The sequence below is a fragment of the Octopus sinensis genome, linkage group LG14 (genome assembly GCF_006345805.1).
Source record: "Octopus sinensis linkage group LG14, ASM634580v1, whole genome shotgun sequence".
In the NCBI taxonomy this organism is placed as follows: Eukaryota; Metazoa; Mollusca; class Cephalopoda; order Octopoda; family Octopodidae; genus Octopus; species Octopus sinensis.
Window position 1 is genome coordinate 26,890,588 of NC_043010.1, and position 6,000 is coordinate 26,896,587.

Sequence of the window (6,000 nt, forward strand, 5' to 3'; positions counted from 1 at the left end):
TTCTCAGTTATATAACATTACTTTTTGCACACCAGAATAACACTCTCCATTTCTCACTCAGATGGTGAATCCCTTTTGCTTGGTAGCAGATCTGATGGCTTCCCACGTTTCCTCCTCTTTTGGCCACTTACATTTGGACTGTCTATTTACATTGATAATTACATCACTCACATTACAGCTGCTACATTTAAGGCCCCTTCTGAACATTCAAAAGAGTCTATTTCATAGGTTCTGTTAAGCTAAATACCCCTGTGTATTTACTACCTACAAAATCAGTTTATGTATAATCCCTCTATACCTCTTTCACTTACTCATTTTGGCATGTCAAGCATGGCCACTTTTCAACTTTGTATCTCCATTATTTCATATATTTTCTTCTCTTTGCCTTTCATCCCCTTCACTAATTCTTCCTTTACAGCCTCACCCTCTCATTTCTTTCATGTTTCTCCCCCTTATATTTCACAAAGAACTAAGAACAAACATCTCTTCCACATAACTGTATATACACTTTTTCTATATCCCCTCTTTTTTTTTCTTCCTTTCAAGCACCCTCTATATATTCCATGTACCCTTTCTAGTATATCTCCTTGTTTATGCCACTTTATGTATATAAATGCACATTTATAGGCGCAGGAGTGGTTGTGTGGTAAGTAGCTTGCTAACCAACCACATGGTTCCGGGTTCAGTCCCACTGCGTGGCATCTTGGGCAAGTGTCTTCTGCTATAGCCCCGGGCCGACCAATGCCTTGTGAGTGGATTTGGTAGACGGAAACTGAAAGAAACCTGTCGTATATATGTATATATATATGTGTGTGTGTGTTTGTGTGTCTGTGTTTGTCCCCCTAGCATTGCTTGACAACCGATGCTGGTGTGTTTACGTCCCCGTAACTTAGCGGTTCGGCAAAAGAGACCGATAAAATAAGTACTGGGCTTACAAAGAATAAGTCCCGGGGTCGATTTGCTCGACTAAAGGCAGTGCTCCAGCATGGTCACAGTCAAATGACTGAAACAAGTAAAAGAGTAAAAAGAGTATATATCTCTATGTATATTTGGTGACATAAGTGCATAAGCATGTGTGTATATATATATATATATATAAAATTTAATAAGGGTAGAAATTGATATTAATCAATTAAAACCAGTGGCCCAGCATATTAAAAAAATCTGAAGATTAAAATATTTCTACATACAAAATTTAAAGGACTGACCACTAAAAGTGGACGGTCAACATGCTAGATATAGACGTCAAATCGCTATTTTCCACAAAGAATATGTTCTGAAATAAAAACTCAGCACAAACCAAAGCATTAAAAATAAACAAGACAAATGAAAATATATGAAATAAAAATGATTACCCATGTACCGATCAGTTTCGATTGTTAATATCCGCAAGGATAAACTGCAATCTTGTCAGCATGGTCTGTCATATAGAAATACAATTTGCAGGACTAGATGCAAAAACGTTTGACCGGAGTCTCGCATGCATGGAGTCCAACCGATTATATTTTTGTGTATCTTTCAAATGCCTTCACTTTGGCGCGCTGAGATCGGAGAAACTACCCTGCAGCTAATAAGTAGCAGCAGTCAATTTACCGGTTAGAGAACATATTTATTTAATTTAAAATATACGCAAAAATATAATCGGTTGGACTCCATGCATGCAAGACTCCGGTCAAACGTTTTTGCATCTAGTCCTGCAAATTGTATTTCTATATGACAGACCATGCTGACAAGATTGCAGTTTATCTTTGCGGATATTAACAATCGAAACTGATCGGTACATGGGTAATCATTTTTATTTCATATATTTTCATTTGTCTTGCTTATTTTTAATGCTTTGGTTTGTGCTGAGTTTTTATTTCAGAATATATTCTTTGTGGAAAATAGTGATTTGACGTCTATATCTAGCATGTTGACCGTCCACTTTTAGTGGTCAGTCCTTTAAATTTTGTATATATATATATATATACGTGTGTGTGTGTGTGTGTTATATATATATATATATGTCTGTATACATCTAGTTAAATACGTGAGTTTGTACGTATGTACTTGTGTGTGTATATGTGAGGAGAGAGACATGCTTCAGAGACTCACGGTCACTGATAAGGTCACAGACAGTAACAAAAGGACTTTGACAAGCTAATCAATTAATTATCTAATGGATTGTTAATGAAACTGAAATGAAATGTAATCAATGCACTAGTATTTATTGCCAATATGATCCTCCCAAAATACAGTAATTTCAGATTCAAAACAATTTCATATCCAGAATTTCACATAGGCGCAGGAGTGGCTGTGTGGTAAGTAGCTTGCTTACCAACCACATGGTTCCGGGTTCAGTCCCACTGCGTGGCACCTTAGGCAAGTGTCTTCTACTATAGCCTCGGGTCGACCAAAGCCTTGTGAGTGGATTTGGTAGACAGAAACTGAAAGAAGCCTGTTGTATATATGTATATATATATATATATATATATATATATATATATATGTGTGTGTGTGTATGTTTGTGTGTCTGTGTTTGTCCCCCTAGCATTGCTTGACAACCGATGCTGGTGTGTTTATGTCCCCGTCACTTAGCGGTTCGGCAAAAGAGACCGATAGAATAAGCACTAGGCTTACAAAGAATAAGTCCCGGGGTCGAGTTGCTCGACTAAAGGCGGTGCTCCAGCATGGCCGCAGTCAACTGACTGAAACAAGTAAAAGAGTAAAGAGAGTAATGAGAGTAAAGCAACTAATTAAATAAATAAATACATACATACATATATATACTCACACACTAACATATAAATCAGTTCAAAAGGGGAGAGTGAGAGAGAAATATATACACAGATAGTTTCATAGATACACAGACAATCAGATTAAGCTATATGAAGATATATATATATATATATGTATATATATATATTTGTTTGTCCCCTCTGTGTTTAGCCCCTTGTGGGTGGTAAAGAAATATATATATATATATATATATCATCATCATAATCGTTTAGTGTCCACTTTCCATGCTAGCATGGGTTGGACGGTTCAACTGGGGTCTGAGAGGCCAGAAGGCTGCACCAGGCCCAGTCTGATCTGTCAATGTTTCTACAGCTGGATGCCCTTCCTAACGCCAACCACTCCGTGAGTGTAGTGGGTGCTTTTACGTGCCACCGGCACAGGTGCCAGACGCGGCTGGCAAACGGCCACGATCGGATGGTGCTTTTTATGTGCCACCAGCACGGGGGCCAGATGAGGCTGGCAAACGGCCACGATCGGATGGTGCTTTTTACGTGCCACCAGCACGAAGGCAGTCAGGGCAGCGCTAGCAACGGTCATGTTCGGATGGTTTTCTTACGTGCCACCAGCACTAGTATCACAGCTGCAATTTCCATTGATGTTCATCGATTTTGATTTTGATTTGGATTTTCACTTGCCTCAACAGGTCTTCACAAGTAGAGTTTTGTGTCAGTTTTGTGTCCCAAGAAGGAAAGGTATGCATAAGTGGACTGGCTACATCCCAGGTAGAGGCCACGGGTTATGGTCTCACTTGTGCTGCCAGGTCTTCTCATGCACAGGATACTTCCAAAGGTCTCGGTCTCTAGTCATTTCCTCGGTGAGACCTAAAGTTTGAAGGTCATGCTTCACTACCTCCTCCCAGGTTTTCCTGTGTCTGCCTCTTCCAAAGGTTCCCTCAACCACTAGGGTGTGGCACTTTATCACACAATTATCTTCATCCATTCTCGCCACATGACCACACCAGCACAAATGTCTCTCTTGCACACCACAACTGATGCTTCTTAGGTTCAACTTTTCTCTCAAGGTACTTACACTCTGTCGAGTATGAATCAAAATAAATTTTGCTGAATGTATATATATATATATATATATACTAGCATTAAAGACCCATCGTTGCCGGGTCATAGTGCTAGTGCATGTATATATGTGTATATATATGTGTACATATTACATGTACATCTATATATATACATCTACACATAAAATACAAAATACAAAGTTATATCTTGATATCGCTAGTGATAACAATACTCAAAATATATAACAGACTGGAATTGTTAGCCTGTCTCTTGTAATTTCGATCAATTGTATCTTGTCCTCCCTCTTGTATAGAAGTGTGGCTACAGTCCAGCCTACCTCTACTTCTGGGTGGGGGGGCATTTTTAATTGTTTTCCGGGACGCCCAACGTCCCAGATATAAAGGTAAAAATAAAATATTTCCACTTTGCAAGTTCGAGTCGAGTAATCCCTTGCATGCACCGTTGACTCGAACCTTGCTTCTATTGTGGCGAATTTACCACCTCTGATTAGATATCTTTCATAGTCGGACCAAGACACTTTTCGAAGGTGCTTTCCTCCATGTTGTTTTATTATTACCCACAAGGGGCGAACATAGATGGGACAATACAATCGGGAAAAATGAATAATGAATTATGACGTTTGTACAATGTGGTGTAATGCCCACTCGATCCCCGAAATCGAGCGGTTACATTTCGTCATTTGTTTTTTATTTGTCAACAATATTTTCCAAATAAAAACATTTTACACATTTTCAACATACATTTCAAAAATTTTACAAAGTTCAACATTTTTTTTCCAGAATTTAAAGTTCTTTTTATCATTTCCAAATTAAAGTTTTCACAATACCTTTTCTTTTATATATACTCCATTATCTCTACCAAATCTTGGTAAATTTCCATCGTTCGTGGCCACCTTGTAAGTCGGCATTTCATATGTTTTGTCACGTTCTTGCCAGCTGCCTCGATGAACGCCTCAGCGTCGTTCTCGTGGACGAGTGCACCTGTTTCTTTCCATTCGGTGCCCATCCTGACCCACGTATATCCATTTGTTACGTTTATTAAATCTTCCATCTCCTCACAGTGCCTGTGATGGATCAACGTTCCATAGTATTTGAATTTTCTATTCGTACCTACGTTTTCTCTAGTTTTTCTCTTAGGACTTACTTCCTCTTTTTTCTCCTCCCTCGGTTTCTCTCTTTCTCTTTTTGCTTTCTCTTCTTTCTTTTTCCTTCTCTTGTCTTTTTGGCTCTTTGTCTGCCGTCTCTCTATCCTGTGCCTTATGTTCCTTTCCTGTTGTTTCTTTTCCTTTTTGCATACCATCTTTTCCTTTCTCTTGGTTCTGTTCCTTTTCTTGTTCTTTTCCTGCTTTTTCTCTTTCCTTTAATGTACTTTCCTTTTCTTTCTCTTGCTTCTGCCTTGGCTCCTTCTCCACTACTTCTGCACCCTGTGAATTTTGCTCCTTTTCTACTATCTTCTTCCCTTTGTTTTCATTTTCCTTCAGTGCGCTGTTACTTCCCTTCTCTTGTTGTTTCTCCGTTATTTCCTTTTCCTTGTTTTCGCTGTTCTTTCCTTCGTGTTCGTTTTCCTTCTCTCCACTTTGTGTCTCTTTTTGCTCCACTGTGAATTCATACAGCGGACATTCCTTTTTTATGTGCCCTCTTGATCCGCACAGGTAGCAATTCGGTTTTCTGCCCTCCACTATTACACTAATTGTTTTCTCGTTTTCTATTTCTATTTGGAAGGGAAACCTTTCGATGTCTTCCATTGTGGCCATCAGCCACAACTCTACTCCGAATCCCTTCCAATTTACAACGTTCGTCTCCTTGATTGACCCTATTTCAACTTCCTCCTTTGCTGCCCCAATAATGGCTGTTACCAGCATTTCTGTTTTAATATCTGGGGGCACCTTTGGGACTCTTACCCGTACCCCTCGTCTTCCTTTATACATCGGCCACATAGTGAAATTTTTGGCTTTCAGGACAGTGGAGGCCAATGAGGCCGCCACTTCCTTTGTTGCGCATCTCACCTCCACCGTACCATATTTCTTTCCTCTGTCTACAAAAGTCGCTTTTTTCATGATGTCCCCCAGACATTTCTCTATTTCTTCAATCATCACTCTCACCAGTTTTCTCGTGTTTCTATCTTGCGTTCTATACGTTATCATCTTGTTATTTCTCTCCTCTATTGTTTCAACAGGCGGGACCAG

At 39.3% G+C, this 6,000-nt stretch overlaps 1 protein-coding gene across 1 annotated transcript in view; it reads left to right on the forward strand.

Annotated features, from left to right (window-relative positions):
* The window catches only part of LOC115219486 (cilia- and flagella-associated protein 99), a 499,146-nt gene that overhangs the window by 318,268 nt on the left and 174,878 nt on the right, over positions 1-6,000 (forward strand). The gene's annotated exons all lie outside the window — the stretch shown is intronic.